This window comes from Nicotiana sylvestris, chromosome 6 (assembly GCF_000393655.2).
Source record: "Nicotiana sylvestris chromosome 6, ASM39365v2, whole genome shotgun sequence".
Taxonomy (NCBI): Eukaryota; Viridiplantae; Streptophyta; class Magnoliopsida; order Solanales; family Solanaceae; genus Nicotiana; species Nicotiana sylvestris.
The window spans coordinates 141,003,990-141,026,993 of record NC_091062.1 but is presented as its reverse complement, the minus strand read 5'-3'; positions in this window follow the sequence as shown (position 1 = coordinate 141,026,993).

Below are 23,004 nucleotides of genomic sequence, written 5' to 3'. Positions count from 1 at the left end.
TGAGCAGTTGCATTAGGGAGAGATGACTGTGACGCAGCATGAGATGTGGTTCTCTAAGTTAGCCCGTTATGCAGTTTGGTTGGTTCCCACAGATCGAGAGAGGATTATGAGGTTTGTTGATGATCTCACATATCAGCTTCAGATTCTCATGACTAGGGAGAGGGTGATAGGTGCTACTTTCGAGGAGGTTGTGGATATTGCCCATGAGATTGAGTCTGTATGTCGCTAGGAGCGAGAATAAAGGGAGGCCAAGAGGCCTCGAGGATCTGGTAGCTTTAGTGGTGCTCCTTCGAGGGGTTTAGTTCCAGCAGGGCAGAGGTCGCTCATTTAGGCAGGCTCATTCAGCTCACCCAGGGTATCGTGGGGCATCATCAGGTCATGGTTCTCACAGTTCTCATTAGGCCCACTCATCACTTAGTGCCCTTCCAGCCTAGAGTTCGTCCCGTGCTCTATTAGTTCAGGGTTCTTCCATGCCAGGTCCTTCTACTGGTCATTCCGGTGCTAGGGGTTCCTTTCAGTCCCTATCTCCAACACCGGGGAGTTGTTATGAGTGTGGAGAGTTTGGGCATATGAGGAGGCAGTGTCCTCGTCTTCATGATGGTCAGTCTTAGTAGAGGGGTCAGCCTTCGACTTCTGCTCCAATTACTTCACCACCCGCGTAGCTAGCTAGGGGTGGAGGTTAGGCAGCTAGGGGTCGCCCTAGAGGGGGAGATCGATCAGGTGGTGGTCAGGCCCGTTTCTATGCTCTTTCGGGTAGACCAGATGTTGCTACTTCAGATGCCGTGATTTCATGTATTGTTTCAGTCTGCCATAGAGATGCCTTTGTATTATTTGATCCCGGTTCCACCTTTTCTTATGTGTCATCATACTTTGCCCGTTATCTGGATACGCCCGTGAGTCTCTTGTTTCACCTGTTCATATATCTACTCTAGTGGGCGATACTGTTATTGTAGACCATGTGTATCAGTCGTGTGTGGTGACTATTGGGGGTCTGGAGACTCGAGTGGATCTTTTATTACTGTGTATGGTGGATTTCGATATCATTTTGGGCATGGACTGGTTATCTCCGTGTCGTGCAATTCTGGACTGTCATGCCAAGATAGTCACATTGGCTTTACCGGTGTGCCACGGATTGAGTGGCGAGGTTTGACTGACTATGTTCCCAGTAGAGTGATCTCATTCTTGAAGGCTCAGCGTATAGTTGGGAAGGGATGTCTTTCGTATCTAGCCCTCGTGAGGGATGTCAGTGTTGAGACTCCCGGTATTGATTCTGTTCCAATTGTGAGGGATTTTCCCGATGTGTTTCCTGCAGAACTATCGGGCACGCCACCGAACAAGGACATTGATTTTGGTATTGATTTGGTGCCGGGCACTCAGCCCATTTCTATTCTGCCATATCGTATGGCACCAGCGGAGATGAAGGAATTAAAAGGATAGCCTCAGGAACTCCTCGATAAGGGGTTCATTCGGCCTAGTATGTCACCATGGGGTGCGCCGGTTCTATTTATGAAGAAGAAGGATGGCACTATGAGGATGTGCATTAATTACAGGCAATTAAACAAAGTAATAATTAAGAACAAGTATTCTTTGCCTCGCATTAATGATTTATTCGACCAGCTTCAAGGAGTGAGAGTGTTCTCCAAGATTGATCTTCGTTCAGGTTATCACCAGTTGAAGATCAGGGACTCGAATATTCTTAAGACAACATTCAAGACCCGATATGGTCATTATGAGTTCTTGGTGATGTCTTTTGGGCTGACTAATGCCCCAGCAGCATTCATGCATTTCATTGATGATATTCTGGTGTATTCGCATAGTCAGGAGGAGCACGCGGAGCATGTGAGAGTTGTGTTGTAGAGATTGAGGGAGGAGAAGCTTTATGCAAAATTTTCCAAGTGTGAGTTTTGGCTTAGTTCAGTGGCTTTCTTGGGGCACGTGGTGTCCAGCGAGGGTATTCAAGTTGATCCGAAGAAAATAGAGGCGGTCCAGAGTTGGCCTAGACCATTCTCAGCCACAGAGATTCGTAACTTTCTTGGTTTGGCGGGTTATTATCGTCGGTTTGTTCAGGGATTCTCATATATCGCATCGCCCTTGACCAAGTTGACTCAGAAGGGTGCTTCATTTGTATGGTCGGACGAGTGCGAGGAGATCTTTCAAAAGCTCAAGACAACTTTGACCACAACTCCAGCGTTAGTTTTGCCATCAGCTTCAGGGTCATATATCGTGTATTGTGATGCTTCAAGAGTGAGTATTAGGTGTGTTTTGATACAGGAGGGTAGAGTTATTGCTTATGCTTCTCGTCAGTTGAAGCTCCATGAGAATAACTACCCCGTTCATGATTTGGAGTTGGCTGCCATAGTTCTCCCGTTGAAGATTTGGAGGCACTACCTGTATGGTGTGTCTTGTGAGGTGTTTACTGATCATCGTAGCCTCCAACACTTGTTCAAACTGAAGGATCTCAATTTGAGGCAGCGGAGGTGGTTGGAGTTGCTTAAGGATTATGATATTACTATAATGTACCATCTGGGGAAGGCCAATGTGGTGGCCGATGCTTTGAGCCGAAAGGCGGTGAGTATGGGGAGTTTGGCATATATCCCAGTTGGGGAGAGACCTCTTGCAGTTGATGTTCAGGCCTTGGCCAATCGGTTCGTAAGGTTAGATGTTTCGGAGCCTAATCGGGTATTGGCTTATGTGGTTTCTCGATTTTCCTTTAGTGAGCGCCAGTATGATGATCCGGATTTGCTTGTCCTAAAGGACAGAGTTCAGCATGATGATGCCAGAGATATGACCATTGGTGATGATGGGGTGTTGAGGATGCAAGGTCGAATATGCATGCCCAATGTGGATAAGCTTCGGGAGTTGATTCTGGAGGAGGCCCATAGCTCGTGGTATTTCATTCATCCGAGTGCCGCGAAGATGTATCAGGATTTGAGACATCATTATTGGTGGAGAAGAATGAAGAAAGACATTGTGGGATTTGTAGCTCGGTGTCTCAATTGTCGGCAGGTGAAATATGAGCATCAGAGACCGGTTGGCTTGCTTCAGCAGATAGATATTCCAGAGTAGAAGTGGGAGAGGATCACTCTGGACTTTGTTGTTGGACTTCCACGGACTTTGAGGAAGTTCGATGCTATTTGGGTGATTGTGGATCGGCTGACCAAGTCCGCGCACTTCATTCCTGTGTGTACTACCTATTCTTCAGAGCGGTTGACAGAGATCTATATCCGGGAGATTGTTCGTTTGCATGGTGTCCCAGTTTCCATCATTTTAGATAGGGACACTTAGTTTACTTTGCAGTTTTGGAGGTCTGTGCAGCGAGAGTTGGGTATTCATGTTGAGTTGAGCACAGGTTTTCACCCTCAGACGGACGGGCAGTCCGAGTGCACTATTCAGATATTTGGAAGACATGTTGTGTGCTTGTGTCATTGATTTTGGAGTGTCATGGGACTAGTTTCTACCGCTTGTAGAGTTTGCTTATAACAACAGCTACCAGTCGAGTATTCAGATGGCTCCATATGAGGCTTTGTATGGGAGGTAGTGTAGATCTCTAGTTGGTTGGTTCGAGGCCGGTGAGGCTAGGCTATTGGTGATAGACTTGGTATAGGATGCTTTAGAAAAGGCGAAGGTAATTCAGGAGAGGCTTCGTACAGCGCAGTCGAGGCAGAAGAGCTATGCTGATAGGAAGGTTCGGGATGTGTCCTACATGGTTGGCGAGAAGGTTCTGTTGAAGGTTTCACCTATGAAGGGTGTTATGAGATTTGGGAAGAAAGGGAAATTGAGTCCTCGGTTCATTAGGCCTTTTGAGGTGCTTCGAAGGATTGGGGAGGTGGATTATGAGCTTGCTTTGCCACCTAGCTTGTCGAGTGTGCATCCGGTATTTCATGTTTCTATGCTCCGGAAGTGTATTGGAGATCCGTCTCATGTTTTGGATTTTAGCACGGTTCAGTTGGATGGTGATTTGACTTATGATATGGAGCCAGTAACTATTTTGGGTCGTCAGGTTCAAATGTTGAGGTCAAAGGATATAGCTTCATTGAAAGTGCAGTGGAGAGGTTGGCCCGTGGAGGAGGCTACCTAGGAGACCGAGCGGGAGATGCGGCTTCAAGTATGTTTCTTGACTCATTCGAGGACGAACGTTTGTTTAAGTTGGGGAGAATGTGATGACCGGACCAGTCATCTCATGAGTTACCGCTTCATTTTCCCCATTTCTACTTCTTTATGCTTTGTTTATCCTTGTTATGTGGTATCGGGTTAGTCGGATCGAGTTCGGAAAGGATTTGTTAGGGTTTGAGACACTTAGCCTCTTTAGAGTGAGTTTAAGTTGGAAAAGTCAACCGGATATTGACATGTGTGTTAGAGGGCTTGGATGTGAGTTTCGATGGTTCAGTTAGCTTTGGGGGGAGATTTGGGACTTAGGAGCGCGATCAAAATGAGTTTTGGAGGTTCGGAGTAGATTTAGGCTTGAATTGGCGAAGTTGATATTTTGGCGATTTCCGGTTGGTAGGCGAGATTTTGATATAGGGGTCAAAATGGAATTTTGAGAGTTGCAGTAGTCCCGTTGTGTTATTTGGGACGTGTGTGCAAAATTTTTAGGTCATTCGGACGTGGTTTGGTTGGGTTTTTGATCAAAAGCGAAATTCGGAAGATTTTGGAAACTTAGGCTTGAATCCAATGTGTTTTGATTTATTTGACATTGTTTAAGGTGTTTGGAAGATTGGTACATGTTCGAATAAGGTTTTGGGATATGTTGGTCCCTTTGGTTGAGGTCCCGGGGGCCTCGGGGTGATTTCGGATGGTTGACGGGGAGTTTGAAACTTTGTTGCAGTTGCTGAATTGGCTGCTTCTGGTATTTCCGCACCTGCGAATTGGGGACCGCATGTGCAATAAGGGAGGTCGCAGAAGTGGAATCTGGAGATGTTGGCAGGGACCGTAGATGCGGTTGTGGGACCGCACTTATGAATGTGTAGGTGCGGAAGGTTGATTGCAGATTCGAGTTTTGGCCGGGTAAGTGATTTTCACAGAAACGGATGAATGACCACAAATGTTGTACCGCAGAAGCGGGTAAAGGGGCCGCAGATGCGAAAATGTCTGGGCAAAAGATATAAATTGTGCCCTTCGCGATTTTGAGCTATTTTCACCATTTCTAATTCGGCTTGGAAGCTTTTTGGACGATTTTGAAGAGGGATTTCAAGGGAACTTCATTGAGGTAAGGAATTTGGACCTAAAACTCATTCCTATGCTATTATTTCACGAATTAGAGCGATGATTAATGGAATTTAAGGGCTAAAATTGGGGAAACTAGGGCTTGGAAACTTTGACCATTGCTTGAGGATTTGAAGGACCATTTGAGGTCGGATTTTAGAACTTTTGATATGTATGAACTCGTGGGGAGATGAGGAATCTATTCATGTAAAAATTATTGAATTTCGAGGCGTGGGCCTGATGGTCGGGTTTGGCCAATTTCAGGATTTTTGGTATTATTTGATTGTTTTCGCTTGGACTTCGTTCACTTAGCATTAAATGACACTTGGGTGCTTTACTTAATGATCTTCGATGATTAAGCATTTTCAATAATTGAACTGAGTACAAGTTGAGTTGAGATTGGTTATAGCTGATTCTCCCTTGCCGGGATGACTAATTCAATATTGTTGTTCCCTTGCCGGGAAAATTATAATATTGTTGTGTTCCCTTGCCGGGAAGTTATTATATTATTTATGTTCACTTGTTGGGATTTCTTGTGATTGTGTGATGAAATGTAAATGGGAGCAGGTGGTACGCCTACCACAAGATATAATAAAATGGGAGCGGGTGGTACGCCTACCACGAGATATAATGAAATGGGAGCGGGTGGTACGCCTACCACGAGATATAATGAAATGGGAGCGGGTGGTACGCCTACCACGAGATATAATGAAATGGGAGCGGGTGGTACGCCTACCACGAGATATAATGAAATGGGAGCGGGTGGTACGCCTACCACAAGATATAATGAAATGGGATCGGGTTGCACGCCTGCAACAAGATGAAACTGAAAGTGAAAGTTGCCTTATTTCTCTTTATCCATGTTTGAAATTAAGTTGTAGTTTCCTTACTATTCTTTGATATTCTGTTTTATCTGCTACCCCCGGAGCATGTTTCCCCTTTCCCAGCTTTGATTGCTTATTACCTGTTTACTTTTCTGCCATATAGTATATAACTGCACAGGTTTATCTGGAGTCTGGTCCTAGCCTCATCACTACCTCGCCGGGGTTAGGCCAGACACTTACCAGCGCATGTGGTCGGTTGTGCTGATACTACACTCTGTCCTCTTTTTCACAGATCCAGGTCTTAGACAGCAGCAGTAGCCAGCTTTCAGTCCAGTGAGACACCGAGGTAGCCTTGCAAGCGTCCGCAGGCCCGGCGTTTCCTCTATCTTTATTTCAGTCTGTTATCTCATGTATTCGAGACAAATAATTTATATTTTTCTTTCAAACGGTTGTATTTAGTACTCTTAGAAGTTCGTGAGTAATGTGACACCAGTTCTTGGATAGAGGCATATGATGATTTCCGTATTATTGTTCAGTTTCCTTAATTTAAGTCTTCCGTACATTTATTAAATTCCGTTGTTTTCATGTTATCACTGATAATCGTTAAAAGAAGTGATTTGTTAATGAAGTAAGCTGTTAAGGATTGGCTTGCCTAGCTCACATTAGTAGGCGCCATCACGACTCCTGAGGGTGGAAAATCCGGATCGTGACACAAACGCTCGTAGCGATAACTTCTATTCACAGCAGCTGCCCACAACAACCGAATACTGGTAGAAAACCTCTAATCAACTAAAGTCTCATTCCAACACTTTCATATACTTCCAACGATAAATGAAATACGCACTAAACCATAACCATTTCTCAGATCAATCATTCATGAAGCCACTTCTCCTTATGCAAATACCAAAGCAAATTTCCGAGCCGAACCTCGATATTATCCTTCCAACATGCTGAAATCGAATCCGTTCATATTCATTAATGATTCTAACGATCTCCTCTAATCCAACACACCACTCTGGTGACATGACACATCAATATAGGCCTAAGCCACAACTTGCATAATACGCGCACCAATAAGCAACGGTCCGAACATACTCAAATCATGAAAATGACTCAAATGAAAGAGCTGTACCTCAAGCTCACTAGTACCACCACAACACAAGGCTGAGAACCCGTCTCACATCACTGGAACATAACACACGAATCCAACCCGCAAGGTCATACCTCCACATAACTTCGCTGCAACGCGCGATCCTATCCAAACACTGCTCCACATGAAACACCTCAAGTCACTCTGCTCGAAATTGACGACCAGCGCAATTGATGTCTAGAACCAAAGTAAATCATCATAACCATGGTAAAGCAAATACATAAAACCGCATAACCCGAAAGGACATAACCGATACGCCATCCACTGCGTAGTACCCAGTTACTCTCCTCGCTCGACTTCCATTATGAAACCCCAATAGAACCGCACCATATGTGCCTATAACCAACAAATCATAATGCCTCACAACACGGAAAGGTAACTCATAGATCTCCCCGGATTACTAATATTCTCAATAACAATTGAATCAACACATACCTTAACAATACATTTCGGAGCCAACCAAGACGACTCAAGTTAGAACACACATCCACATTGGCCTGCCAACGAACTCCTTATCAAGGAAATCTTAAAGATGCTCCTTCCACTCCTTTAACTCTGTCGGTGCCATACGATATGGTGCCCGGCATCAAATCAATACCGAAATCAATCACCTTACCCGGCGACATGCCCGGCCACAAGAAACACATCCGAAAAGTCCATCACCACCAGAACTGAATCGATGGTGGAAGCCTTTACACTGACATTCATCATGAAAGCCCAAATAAGAAGGACAATCCTTCCTAGCCATCCGTTGGGTCTTCGAAATATGAAACCACTCTACTAGGACATAATCCGTCGAACCTCGCACTCAATCCGTGGCATTCCCGACATAGCCACCAGCGCCGCCTTAGCGCAATAGTCCAAGATGACACAACACAGAGACAACGAGTCTGAACCTAATATCACATCCAAATCTAACATACAAGCAACAAAAGATCTGCTCGGGTCTCCAAACCCCGATAGTCACTAAACAGTGCTGATACACATGACTCACAACCATAACATAGCCTGAATGTGATAACTTCCCTATCTCCAAATCCATATGGCACATGAATCACCCAATTTCGCCGTCTGAATGCATACTGCACCTCAATTACCCAATTATTCCACGAAAGATACTCTATAATTCCCCTGTGTTACCAAGCAAACTCGAATATCAACAGTCGATCTAACAAGAAAGCACCGCAATTCTACCGAAGTACCATCAACATAATCGCATTGCCTTTTCTGAAACATATACCCTCGTCAAATAACTCCTATTTAGCAATACCATTTCCTTAATCATCTGGAGATCATCCCCCTAATCATCTGAAGCTCATTTCTCTAATCATCTGAAACTGCCCGTGCTGCCTAAGAATTTTATGACTTTCCGTTCAAAACTGAACCGTAACCTTACACATGCAAATCTCTATCCTCCACAACATACCGCATATACCATAACATCATAGGATAACATGAGAAATTCATCTCCCTTCCGAGCCACAAACATCTACGTACTCCACTAGTCAAGAACTTTCCATTGATCCCATCTAGAAAGAAATCACTATGCATCTCATGCTCCTCATGCCCATAGAAAATATACATCTCCAACCGAGGTAGAAACTATCAAGAACTCTCCGAGTTCCCCTTGCACAAACCAGACCTGCCAGGACTGAATCCTTCTAAGTCGACCAAGCTACGCAAGCCATCAAAACCTAAGAGCATTGCCACGAAATACCTGTAGGAACTCATTACCCCATACACACCCAAGGAACCAATCATATCCTTACCATAACGATCCGGCCTACTACCTAGCTATCCCATCTATTCGAGTTTCCTTCTGATTTACCTTCAACTTGATATCCCTTCTTGCTGTAGTGCCACAATTCCTCAACCCAGACTTACCACACAAGACCCAAGCATAAAACCACATTGTCTAAGGCTTATAAGCCACTGAGTACTCTCATAAATGTTTCCTAAAGCACCACGTTCAAAATACCTACCCCGAAGGGACTTCATGCGAATCTGGAACCATTACCTTCCTAATACTGATACATAGAATCCCACAATTAATATAGAAAACACCATAAGTCTTGACATCTTCCAATGAAAACTCAGTCTCTAACCACATATACAACTTTAACTTACCCTATTGTTACATGTAGAATCTTGAACACATTAGAACCACTCCCACGAGTTATTCACTCTACTCAAACTACAATTAGTCTGATCAAACGAACCAATCAACCTGTGCCTCATTAGCACTCCGACACCGCGGAATGTGACATCATTCCATTACAACCAAGCAACTTCATGCTCTATGCACCAAGCATCCTTTACCAACAACAACTCAAGACATTCCGTGATTCTCACACACCTATGAAGCATATTATGTCCTTTGTTAAGAATTTTTCCTTTACTCGAGCCATCCTCGGTCTCAATCTCTGTAGGCCATAACTGATTCGCCCGAACGCCTCGAACTGGGACCAACATAGCACATAAACGTGAAATCAACTAATCAATAGCAGACTCTCCCACTTGGCCCGAAGCCATAGATCAAAACACACTCAATAACTCATAACGCATATACTCTATTGCTGCCATAATACCATAGTGAGGTTAAACTCAAATCCTTTGTAAGCTTGGGAAAACAAAGATCATCAGGTACCTTAAATCTTCTGCAAATCTCGCATTTACTCTCGCAATAGTTAAACTCACTCTCTTAAGCGACCCAATATAAATTACAGCACATATCTTTCACTTGCAAATGAGATCTTCTATCATACAACATAAAGATCGCACAAACTTCCGAACACTCCGTAGGAGATAACCCACCTGCTTCGCCTCGAACTAACTTTTCCGCATACCTTTCACCGTCATAAACTTTACGCAGTCACTTAGTCTTACTAAGTCTGAACTCATAGCGCAACATGAAATTTACTTCACTCCCAACTGGGAAACATGAAAAGATTCTTCACAGGCCCATAACTCGGGGCTATACCTCGAATCAAGATGGAAATCAAGCACCTAATAGTTCTTCTATCCTCCAGCAGACCTTCTCGTCTCTTCTAATCATATGGATACATCTCACAGTACTAACATACTCATCACATAGCCATCCAGCTGTCACTTCCACTAATAGGGACATACCCAACATATAAGTTCAAACACACTTGCTCACACAATTAGTACCTCAGTGCTCAAGCTATAGGCAAAGATCCGGCCTCAAGTCCGCCAGACTGGCCCAACATCAATTCACAAAGATCACGTCTCACCCCTTGATCGGGGAATCACAAGCCATCGATGCACATCTGATACTGAGCGCTCATGCACGCACATGAACGCGTGGAAGGAATTCAAAGAGTTACATTTCAAGATTAATCAAAGGGCGCACGATAATAATTCAAGAATGTGAAGTTTTCCTAAAGGTTCTGCAACCTCTCAAGGATAAATACAGACGTCTCCATACCGATCCATGAGACTCTACTAAACCTGCTCATGACTCGTGAGACCTATGTAACCTAGGCTTTGATACCAACTTGTCATGACCCAAACTCGGACCCGGTCGTGATGGCGTCTCTCGTGAATACAAGGCCAGCCAATTAAACCCAATTCACTTTTTAAACAGTTAAATAACATAAAAGCAGTCTGAAACATGATATAGCAATACTAAGTAGCGAATAATGTCAATAAAGTGTGGAAGTACAACCCAACACAGCCCTAATCGGGGTGTCACAAGTCACGAGCAACTACTAGGGTATAAATACAACTGAAAGTTTGAGTGTACAAATACAGACTAATGAATGAAGAGAGAGAAAAGCAGTGCTGCGAACGCCGGCAGCTACATTACTAAACTCCGATGACTCTGCCTCCGATCTGCCAAAACCCACTACCGGGTGTATAAATACCTAAATCTGCACACAAGGTGCAGGGAATAAAGTGAGTACTCCAACTTAGTGAGTAATAATCATAACTAAAGTCTGAATGGTAAGAAATCACGTAAAGCATATCAAGGTGTCGTATAGAAGCAGTTCAAAAACCAGTAAGAAAGCACTAAAGTTGTAAAACAAATCTCTTAAAACATCTTAGCTCGGTTTAAACTTCTTTGAAAATGACTTTTTTTTTTCAACAGTTACGCAAATGAATGCAAAACAGTTAGTGCAGATAAGCACAAAATCCGCCCCTCGGGCTCCCATAGTTTAACAGGTAAATGACAAGTACATATGAAAGATAAACACATAAAGGTTCGCCCCTCGGGCACAATGTCAACAACTCCGCCCCTTGGGCAATATCTCGGAACAATAACAACCCCTCGAGCAATCACATAGAACGGTACTAGCCTCTCGAGCAAATCACATAGAACAATACCAGCCTCTCGGGCTATCACATAGAACAATATCAGCCCCTCGGGCTATATCTCACATCACAATGGGTACCCGCACTCACTGGGGGTGAATAGACTCCGGGAGGGGCCCCTTACGACCCAAGCACAATATCAAGCCATCTCGTGGCATCATAAATAGGCTCTCGGCCTCATATCAATATCAAGCCATCTCGTGGAGCACAATCTCAGGTCCTCGGCCTCATTATCATAATCAGTATCGCACTGCTGCGACGTGCAGCCCGACCCAAAAGTATCCTCACAATACAGGCCCTCGGCCTTACTCAGTCAAAAATCACATAAGCCACTCGAGCAACAGTAAAACATAATACTCAGCCCAAAAAATTATTTAAAATATCATTTCAAGTGTTAAAGTAGAGTAAACATGGCTGAGTTTGGAAAACAGTGGAAAATAACATGACTGAGTTCAAGTATAAAGTTAAAATAGTGAGGAAATATCAACAAAAATCCTCGAAGGGTTCAAATAGCTGGCACTAGCGCCAAATATGGCTTTCAGCCCAAATAATGATGATAGCAAATAGTTTTCAATCAAATGCACGGTAAAATTATCAATTTGGACGGACCAAGTCAAAATTCCCAATAGTGCACGACCCCACGCTCGTCATCAAGCGTGTGCCTCACCTCAATATAGCACAACAATGTACAATACATGATTTTAAACCCTCAGAGCGTCATTTACAATCATTACTCATCTCAAACCGGCTAAATCTCTAGCTCGCGACGCCTTTGCCCCTCAAATCAGCCTCCACGCACGTCGAATCTATCCAAAATCAGAACGTGGACGTCAAAATATGCTAAGGGAACAAAGTCCAAGCGAAAACAATCAAAATATAACACAATTCTCGAAATTACCAAATCCCGAGCCCCGGGCCCACGTCTCGGAATCAGTTAAAATTTAGATTTTCAAAATTCTCATACCCTCACGAGTCTAACCATACCAAAATTATCCAATTCTGGTACCATTTGGTCCTTCAAATCATCATTTTATATTTTTGGAAGATTCCACAAATTTTCTTCCCAAATTCCATCCCAAATCACGAATTAAATGATGAATTCAATGATAGATTCATGTACTCTAGCCAAATCTGAGTTAGAATCACTTATCCCGATGAATTTCTTGAAAAACCTTCGAAAAATTACCAAAATCCGAGCTCTCTAGGTCAAAATATTAAATAAAATCCAAAACCTTGTATTTATAGAGTACCTCACAGATTTTCACCTCTGCGGACCGCACAAAAACGACCGCGGTCCGCACAAAACCAGTGTGGTTCGCACAAAAACGATTGCGGCCGCACAAGTTTTCATCTGCAGTGATAGGCTTTAGTATTTTGGCCATAACATTTGCTACAGATGTCCAAATTGCGATATCTTCATCTTTCTGAAAACTAGACACGAAGGTCTACAACTTTCATTCTTGAATCATCTCAAAATTATTTGTAGATCAAAAGATATAAGCTTACGAAATAGGACCAGTGAAATGTTCCCCACCGCGGCCGCACTGCATTTTGTGCGGTCCGCATAGCACCTACCACGGACGCACTTCATTTTGTGTGGTCCGCGCAGCACCTACCGCGGATGCACTTCTTTTTTTTGCGTACCGCGCTGGTGGGTTCCGAGGCCTGCAACCCTTCTAGACCTGCTACAACTATGATTTTCGGCCTAAAATATCTCGGAACCTACCCGGTAACCCCGGGACTTCAAACCATTTGTACCAACACATCCCATGATATCGTTCAAACTTGTTAAAAACTTCGGAACTCTCACAACAACATCAAATCACCAATTTAACATAGGATTCAAGCCTAAGAACTTCAAGAACTCTTAAATTATGCTTTCGATCAAAAAGTCTATCAAATCTCGTCCGAATGACCTGAAATTTTGCACACACATCACAAATGTCACAACAGACATACTCCCATTTCTGGAATTCCATTCTGACCCCGATATCAAAATCTCACCTATCCACCGGAAAACGTCGAAATCTCAATTTCGCCAATTCAAGCCTAAACCTTCCACGGACTTCCAAAATCCATTCCGATCACGCTCCTAAGTACCAAATCACCTAAAGGAGCTAACCAAACCATAAAAATTCCAATCTAAGATCAAATACACACAAGTCAAATCTTGGTCAAACCTTTCAAATTTTAAGCTTTCAATTGAGACTGTTCTTCCAAATTCATTCTAATTAACCTGAAACCCAATACCAACGATTTACCTGTCATAATACACCACACGGGGCAAGTCATGCCCGAGAACTGGCGAGTGAAGTGCAGAAGCTCAAAACGATTGGTCGTGTCGTTATATAAACCCAAGAAGAAATCTACTACGCCTAAGGGTGGTGTGACCAAACCCAAAGGCAAGACAGGCAAAACTGACCAATCTGATGCTGAATGTTTTCATTGTAAGAAGATAGGACATTGGAAGAGAAACTACCCGGAGTATCTTGCAACTCTAAATGATAAGAAACAAGGTAAGACTCAATTGGAAAATGTTTTCAAAGTTTCTTTAACTACTACTGATGTTTCATTGTGGGTATTAGATACTGGCAGTGGTTATAACATCTGCAATATGTTGTAAGGGTTCCAAATAAGTAGAAGGTTGAAGAAAGGAGAAACTAATCTACAAGTTGAAAATGGTGCAAAAGTTGCGGTCATAGTTGTAGGGTATGTTGTAAGGGTTCCAAATAAGTAGAAGGTTGAAGAAAGGAGAAACTAATCTACAAGTTGAAAATGGTGCAAAAGTTGCGGTCATAGTTGTAGGGTCAATTTCTTTAATAATCCTACGGGCAAAGTACTTATGTTGGATGATTGTTATTACGTTCCTAAATTTGTTTCGAACATAATTTCAGCTTCTATGTTAGATAAATGTGGTTTTCACATAAATATAGGTAATGGTATTTGCTCTATTTATTATGGTGATAATTTATATGTGAATGGCTATCTCCAACATGATGTTTATGTCTTACCTAATGTGAATGCTAATTCAATTATGCATGTTTCAAGTCTTAAGAGAAAAAGAGATGATCAAGTAAATCATACATACCTTTGGCATTGTACGCTTGGTCGTATTGGAGAGAAAAGAATTAACAAGTTGTACAAGGAAGGGTACCTTGATAAATATGATTTTGAATCATATCCAACTTGTGAATCTTGTCTCAAAGGAAAAATGACCAAATCTCCATTTACTGGAAGTGGAGAAAGAGCTACTGAATTATTGGGACTAATTCATACAGATGTTTGTGGGCCCATGAAAATTCAAGCTAGAGGTGGATATTCTTACTTCATCACTTTCACTAATGATATGTCAAGATATGGATTTGTGTATCTTATGAAATACAAATCTGAATCTTTTGAAATGTTCAAAAGGTTTCGTAGTGAAGTTGAGAAACAGACAGGTAAAAGTATCAAGGTACTAAGATCTGATAGAAGTGGAGAATATATTAGTGAAGATTTTACCAAGTATCTCAAAGAGAATGGAATTCTCTCACAGTGGACACCTCCAGGAACACCACAACATAATGGTGTGTCTGAAAGGAGAAATCAAACCTTATTAGATATGGTGAGATCTATGATGAGGTTCACTGATCTTCCAATAAATTTATGGGGATATGCTTTGGAAGCAACAACATACTTACTAAATAAAGTTCCCACTAAGTCAGTCTCTACAACACCATATGAGATATGGAAAGGATGTAAGCCTAACCTTAAACATATTAAAGTTTGGGGTTGTCCAGCTTATGTTAAGAGAATGCAGTCTGATAAGCTTGACTCAAGATCTGATAAGTGTAGGCTCGTTGGGTATCCCAAAGAAACAATGGGATATTATTTCTATCACCCCTCTGACCATAAAGTGTTTGTGGCTAGAGGAGCAACCTTTTTGGAAAGGGAATTTCTTTTGGAAGGAAATTATAGTGGAGAAATAGAATTTGATGAAGTTCAAGAAGCTAATGAACCAACAAATAAAGATCAAGAGACCCAAGTTGAAGAACCTTTATTGGATATTTTGAAGTTGCCAAGGAAGTTGTCATCTTCAATGGATGAAGTTCAAAAACTAAATGTAGTTGAAGAACAGGTTAATGAACCGGTTCCAAACCAAATTGAACAACAATTAAATCCAGCACAAGGGGAACAAGTTGTACATGTACCTCTTAGAAGGTCTACCCGAGAACATCATGTACCAACTAGATTAAATCTAATGGTACAAGATGATGCATCAAGTATGGCTAATCATAATGATGATGACCCTAAGACCTATGAAGAGGCTATACAAAGTTCTGACTATCAGAGATGGCAAAAGGCCATGGAATCCGAAATAGAATCTATGAAGGAAAATAAAGTATGGACTTTAGTTGAACCTTCAAAGGATATAAAACCTATAGGTTGTAAATGAGTTTTTTAGAAAAAGATTGGAGCAGACGGAAAGGTGGAGACCTACAAAGCTCGTCTTGTTGCCAATGGATATCGTCAAAAGGAAGGCATCGACTATGATGAGATTTTCTCTCCCGTGGCAATGCTCAAATCAATTCGGATTCTACTTGCTATAGCGGCATACTATGATTATGAAATATGGCAAATGGATGTGAAAACAACTTTCCTTAATGGTGAGCTAGAAGAGGATGTGTCTATGACACAACCTGAAGGTTTCACATCTCTGTCTGATCATAATAAAATTTGCAAGCTATAAATATCCATTTATGGACTAAAGCAAGCTTCTCGAAGTTGGAGTATTCGCTTTAACAAGACAATTGAAAAGTTCAATTTTGTTAGATGCGAAGAAGAACCTTGTGTGTACAAAAAGGTTAGTGGGAGCACAATTATATTCTTAGTGTTATATGTTGATGATATATTTCTCATAGGGAATGATATACCAGCACTGCAAAGTACCAAGATTTGGCTATCTGAACAGTTCTCCATGAAAGACTTGGGAGAAGCAGCTTATATATTGGGAATAAAGATCTATAGAGATAGATCTAGGAAGCTACTTGGACTTTCCCAGTCTTTGTAAATTGATACCATTTTGAAAAGGTATAACATAGATAATTCCAAAATAGGGTATCTACCGATAGACACTGGAATTACTTTCAGTAGGGAGGATTGTCCTAAAACACCTGAAGAGCGAGAACGCATGAGTAGGGTTCCATACGCTAGTGCAGTGGGAGCTATCATGTATACCATGACATGTACACATCCCGATGTGGCTTATGCACTAGGAGTGACTAGCCGATATCAGGCAAATCCTGGTGAGGAACATTGGAAGGTGGTCAAGACCATTCTTAAGTACTTAAGAAGAACTAAAGACCAATTCCTCATGTATGGAGATTTTGAGTTGAAACTTGAAGGTTATACTGATGCAAGCTTCTCTTCAAATAGAGATTATAGCAAATTTATTTCTGGTTATGTATTCACCTTAAATGGTGGTGCAGTGAGTTGGAAAAGTTCCAAACAAGCTACAGTAGCTAATTTAGTGACTGAAGCAGAATATAGAGCAGCTAGTGAAGCAGCTAAGGAAGCTGTATGGATGAAAAAGTTCTTAACTGAACTTGGTGTGGTTCCTTCAATAGAGGGTGCAGTTCCATTATTGTGTGACAATACTGGAGCCATTGCTCAACCAAAAGAACCAAGATCACACCAAAAATCCAAACACGTTCTGCGAAGGTATCACTTAATAAGAGAAATCATTGAACGTGGCGATGTCAAGATTCAAAAAGTTGATGAAAAGGAAAATGTTGCAGACCCATTCACTAAAGCTCTTGGAGCAAAGGAGTTTGACAAGCACAAGTGGAAATTGGGAATGAAGTACAAGAGCAATTGGCTCTAGTGCAAGTGAGATATTGTTAAGGATATATTAGATATGCCCTAGATCTAATCATGATTTGAACATATTTTTCATGAATGTTATTTCATATAAAATATATATGGAATTTAATATTCTTTTATCATTATTATTAATTGCTTGATTAATTTGATAAGGTCCTTGATTAAATTTGAGACTTGTCATTGTGATTGAGATCATGATAATGAGAGTGAAGTTTCTTATATTTAATCTAAATTTTATTCTTGATCATAGGATTATTAATTTGGACATTAATAATCCGGTTGGATCAATATCTATGTGATTGTCTTTATGGGATAAAGATTAGTTGATCTCATTAAATAAATCACATAGATAGATGATGCATATAGAGATATGATCATTGAACCGACTCATTGGATAATTCCTAATGGTTAGAATTACCATAAACTGTCAATGAAATATTCTCTGGAAGAATGTAATGTAAGAGCTTCCTTTGACCTGATATCATCATAGTAATTGATAAGTTATTTATTGTACTTTGATGCTAGACACCTATGGCCCTACGACGATAGTTGAAAGGATATTGGGTATGATTAAATACTTGAAGAATTAGTGATTGATGAAGATGGAATCTGTCAACTCTTGGTAATGAGTTTAAGCTCCATATTATCATGAATCATAGCCGACCAAATCAAGACCTTGGCCAGGGCGATTGCATGAAAGAAGAAAAGAGTTTCTTAGGTTATTCAATGGTTGATTATATTTGACATGAACACAAAGTTGGTCGCCTATTAGGATTTGACAGTTGAACCATATCCTAGGTGGCCCAGAGCTATAAGGACAGAAGGAATTAATATATCATTCTTCTCCAGGTTCTTGAGAGTAAATTGTATACTTCATGTTATCCGGTCGTTACGGAGTGTTGCTAGACGCCACCTTTGATTAGTATATTGATGTGATCAATTTACTACCGGCTTAGTATTGAACCTATGGGGTCACACACTAACGAGTGTTCTGATCTTTGCTAAAGGATTAATTACTTTATTATTTGATAATTAAATTAAAGAATTTAATTAGTCAAATAAATTTAGTTATTAGTCCAAATGAAATACTATTATATTCTTTGCTAGCGTAGAGGATATAATCAATAATGTGGACAAATTAAAATTTTCTATTTGGAATAGAAAATTGAAATGATATCTCTTAGTTAAAATATATATATATAGGTGGTATATATAATAAATTGATATTGATCTATATAAAGGTTATAATATTAGTTTATTCATATAATCCAATTTGAATGGTTTCAAAGGGACGTGAAAGTCAATTTTGGATTAACAAACGTGCAGCTATCACAATTGGACTAATTAGTATGGGATTTGATTCTTTTTCCAAAAAGGAGGCTTCTGAGAAGTTCAATTTGAATGAACTCTGAAAGACAAAAAGTAGCCACAATTTTTGAAGCCTCCGTCTTGGACATACCCATTAGAAAAATGTTTACGTTTTATATATATACACACATACTTGTGAACAATGAGAAGTAGTTAGAGTCAAAAATCACAAGTTGATTGCACCGTACGAAATTCTAAGAGAAATACTTTCTTGACAAGAAAATAGTTTTCTTTGTTCTTCCTTGCTGAAATTTTTTAGAAAATGTTCAGTACATAATTTCTTTCAATTTGTTCCTAGGTTTCGTTGATCAAAGAGTTGATAGCAAGGATTGGTCTCGGTGTGGATACGCATAGGATCTTCGCACTATTGAATAAATTTTGAAACAAGATTCTCTTCACCAAGTATGTCTTAGATCCGATCTTTGATATGTAAATAAATTTTAAACACGAAAAGTTCTACCGAGGATTGCTATTGTCTTCCGCTGCGTGTTATGAACACCTCTATGCAATCCTACAACAAGAACTAGCTATTAATTTTTAAAACACAAAAAAACATAATACAAAATATAATAAGGTGAAGAATATGTGTTTAATTGCCACGAACTACAAGATTAATCAAGAACAACTACAAAGTTATTTGTATAGGGTAAAATATGTTCATATTTAATGATCTCATGAAAAAGCAACACGTGGAGCCGAAAATAGAAGACAGTCGGGTCTGAAGGCAACGATCTTGTTTGTTATTGGAGAGAATGATATTCATAAAGGCAAAATAAATGTCTGCCACCCGGTAGTATTTAGTGGAGAATATTCTACAGCATTAAGTATATGGTCCGTTACAGAGAATATGGCATTTACTGCATACCGTTATACATTCTTCAATGGCCCTCATAATTGTCATTAAAGAGGGGCTTGATCCTAAGATCTTGTTCCTTAGGTGCAAGTATAAATAGTGAGCTCTATAATCATTGTAAAGGACTCGAATTTTCTTACAAACGTATACTATACTCTGTTCAAAGCTCAATAAAATTTTACCTTCTTGCTTATTTGTATTGTTATTACTGTCCCCGGAAGCTCTACTCTCGGAATCAAGATTTTTGCTATTTTATCTCAACTTCAAGACTAAGTCTTACATTTTTATCTATTTATTTTTTATTTTGGGATCAAATCAATTCACTTGTCTATAAACCACATATAAATTCAATTGTATCGTTTTACGGGTAAATGATTTGGCGCCCTTTGTGTGGCTTAGGCAGTTGTATAATTGAGTTGATCCTTGCATCTATTACTAACTCGTTTAATTATTTGTTCTTAGCAAAAATCATATAAAATAGCATATAACGGTGTCAACATCGCACACAACGTTGAGGCTTACGAAAATCAGCCTTAGCATGAGAATTCAATAAGTGATACCCGCAACGAGGGGAACGAAGCCATGCCGGTCCATGGCGGGCGATATCCGTAACATGTTCGAGAGACGACTCCTGATGATGCTGAAGACGAGCACGTTGTTGAAATAGTAAGGATCTTGAGAGAGCAACAAGAGGCCATTATAGGTCATCTCACACGACAGGATCACGTCATGATGGAGTTGAAGCAGGCATTGTCGGGTGCTTCCAACAACATGAATGGACGAGGTCTAGTTCCTCCCGGTGCTCCCGCAAATCAAGTAACATAGAGGGTTGACAACAACACCCCGAGGGGAAAGGTCGGCTTTGATGGGGACGGGGGGAACGGTAGCAGATCCGGTCATAATAATGAGAGTGATCCCTTTAAATCGAATTCATGCGGTTTATGAGGGAAATAAACACTCAAATGGATCAAATTCTAGCACACCACCAGTGCTGAAAGGACCGGACTCAAAGAAGTATACTCAGTTGTCGTTCAAACCAAGTGCGACACCAGAATTGATCCTGAAACGGTTCAAAATGCTAGACGTGTCGAAGTATGATGGGTCTTCAGATTTTCAAGACACATCACCACCTATACAACGGCAGTGAAAGGGAACAATTTATCTCCCCACGAGATTGAGTCAGTCTTATTGAAGAAATTTAGGGAGACCCTTACAAAGGGAGCCCTGACATGGTATTCGTTTTTGCCCGAGCACTCCATAGACTTCTTCGAGATGCTTGCGGACTCTTTCATCAAGGCCTATGCCGAGGATAGAAAGGTACAGGCCTGAAAGGCCGACATATTCAAGATTGCACAAGGAGAGTCCGAATTGCTACAGGAGTTCATGACCAAATTCGAGAAGGAAAGGATGTTGTTACCGGCTGTACCGGACAAATGGGCAGCTAAAGCATTCACCAAAGATCTGAATCCGAGAAGTTTCAACACTTTCCAAAAATTAAAAGAAAGTTTTCTCGAGTTCCAGGCAACAACTTGGGCGGATGTTTACAATCGGTACGAGTTAAAGATAAAATTTGAGGATGATCAGTTCGGTTTCCCGACGTCGGCCAAGGGTCAGGACCGAGAGAAGAATAAAGAGAAATCAAAAAATGATTTTGACATAGAGCGACAGTCTTCAGGAGGATGATTTTTTCCCTATGAATAGACTGAAGGACGCGGCAGAGGTTTCCGGTCGGTGGATAGATTCGACATCGGTAGAAGAGCTGATCGCGACTGAAATAATAGGTCATTGTAGGACAAGAGACATCGGGTTCTTGAGATTCTTCTTATCCCAAGCTTTCTGAATACAACTTCAATGTCAACATAGTGGAGCTTGTTCCGGCTGTGAGGAACATTAAAGAAGCACGGTTTTTAAAGCTAATGAGATCCGATCCTGGCCAAAGGGATCCTAATTTATGGTGTGAATACCATGGAACAAGGTCACCGGACTGGGGAATGTCGGCATCTGCGTGAAGAGGTGGCGACATTGCTAAAAATGACCATCTTAGAGAATTCTTGAGTGATCGGGCTAAAGGCGGCAATCGCGATAATGCGAAGCCTTCGAAAGTAGGAGAGGATCCTCCACGGTTGATGATCAATATGATTTTCGGGGGGGGGGGGGGGGACGACATTAATGGTGTGATGTTTTTGGCGGAAAAAAAGACAAAGGTGTCGGTAACCCACAGTAAGAGGCTCTAGGAAGTCGCTGAGGACAACATTACTTTCACAGAGGAAGACGCAGATGGACTACTGCTACCGCATAATGGTGACTTGGTAATCTCTCTAAATATCTTAGATTTTAAAATTAAACGTGTTTTGGTGGACCCAGGAAGTTCGGCCAATATTATCCAGTGGAGAGTGCTAGAACAAACCAAACTGACCGGAAGTATCATTCTGGCCACAAAACTCCTTGCCGGATTCGATCTAGCACGTGTTACAACTGAAGGAGAGATCTTGCTGCCCACGAATAATGAGGGGGTGATGAAGATGACCCTTTTTGAGGTAGTGGACGGTGATATGGGTTACAATATTATCTTGGGGAGACCATGGTTGCATGAGATGAAAGTCGTACCGTCAACATATCATCAGTTGTTGAAGTTCCCAACTCCTAAGGAAATTAAACAAATAAGAGGAGACCAATAAGCGGCAAGGGAGATGAATGCAATCTCAGCTTCCAATATCAAAGGGAAAGAACGTGCAGCATTGAAATTACAGGAGCCGGCACTTGCTCCCGAGCCAGGTGAAGTCAACCAGGGGAAGGAGTCATCACAATCCTATCAGGTACCAGAAGAAACGGAAGCAACAAAATCCACGGCGAAGGAACTTGAACAAGTTGCATTGTTCGAGAAGTTCTTGGATAGGAAGTTCCACTTGGGGATGGGACTAAACCCCGAGCTCAGGTCTGGATTTATTGAATTCCTTAAATTTTATGTTGGCTACTTTGTGTGGTCGCATGCGGTATGACAGGTATCCCACCAGAGTTAGTCGTGCACTAACTAAGCTTGGATCCCAATATCCCTCCAATAAGACATAAAAAATGTCTTATTGCCGAGGTTAGAAATAAATTCGTCAAAGAAGAGGTAACTCGTTTGCTTGATATCGGTTTAATCCGAGAGGTAAAGTATCTTGACTGGTTAGCTAACATAGTAGTAGTTCTGAAGAAGAATAATAAATTTTACATGTGCGTAGACAATAAGGATTTAAATAAGGCGTGCCCAAAAGACTCGTTCTCATTGCCAAACATTGATCAAATGATTGATACGACGGTCGGGCATGAGTTAATAAGTTTCCTCGATACTTATTTCGGGTATAACTATATCAAGATGAACCTGGAGGATCAGGAAAAAACTTCGTTCATAACAAACTTCGGCACAT